Source organism: Cynara cardunculus (genome assembly GCF_001531365.2).
Source record: "Cynara cardunculus var. scolymus isolate 2C chromosome LG 2, CcrdV1, whole genome shotgun sequence".
Classification (NCBI taxonomy): Eukaryota; Viridiplantae; Streptophyta; class Magnoliopsida; order Asterales; family Asteraceae; genus Cynara; species Cynara cardunculus.
The window spans coordinates 32267346-32268289 of NC_037529.1; the positions used below are offsets into that span (position 1 = coordinate 32267346).

Sequence of the window (944 nt, forward strand, 5' to 3'; positions counted from 1 at the left end):
TCGTCTTGCAAATGCTAAAAATGGTAGCATTATGGCGTACGCTATTCCTAATTTAACTCAACTGCACACAGGGATACGTAAGCCTACCATTGGTGCCACCCATTTTTCACTTAAACCACTGATGTTTCAAATGCTTCAAACAAACGGCCAGTACGCTGGTTTATCTTCTGAAGATCCTCATTCTCATCTGCGTTCTTTCATGAAAATCACAGACTCTTTTCTCATCCCTGATGTTTCAGACGATGCTCTGAGACTAAAACATTTTCCATTTTCACTAAGGGAACGAGCAAGAGCATGGTACAATTCTTTGCAACCAGACTCTATGACTACATGGAATGAAATGGCAGAGAAGTTTTTGAAAAAGTATTTTCCACCCACGAGGAATGCCAAATCCAGAAATGAAATTTGTACTTTTAGACAACTGGATGATGAAGCAGTTCCTGATGCATGGGAAAGGTATAAAGAACTGCTGAGAAAATGCCCTCACCATGGCATTCCATACTGTATACAGCTAGAGACATTTTACAACGGTTTAAATATCGTTGCTAGACAAATGCTCGACGCTACTGCAGGCAGAGCTTTCACAGCTTGTACCTATAATGAAGGTTTTGACATACTTGAAAAGATTTCCAATAATAACGGACAATGGTCTGACCTACGTGCAATGCCACTGAAGAAAACAGCTGGAATAAATGAGGTAGATGTTGTCTCAGCATTAACAGCTCAGATCACTAAGCTAATTTCAAATTTAACATCTAGCCCACATGTGCAATCTGAAGCTAATACCTTTAATTCCAATGTTCAATCAGTGCAATGYGTGTATTGTGGTGAAGGTCACKCTTTTGAGCAATGTCCTGGAAATCCGAGCATGTGAATTATGTCAACAAGACTGGACCATTTTCACAAACTTATAATCTGGGATGGCGAAATCATCCAAATTTTTC

At 39.6% G+C, this 944-nt stretch overlaps 1 non-coding gene across 1 annotated transcript; it reads right to left on the reverse strand.

Moving 5' to 3' along the window:
• Positions 1–388: 388 nt before the first annotated feature.
• On the reverse strand, positions 389–495 carry LOC112508384. Its single transcript, XR_003068756.1, has one exon. It is a non-coding gene; the product is annotated as a small nucleolar RNA R71 (small nucleolar RNA).
• Positions 496–944: the final 449 nt, after the last annotated feature.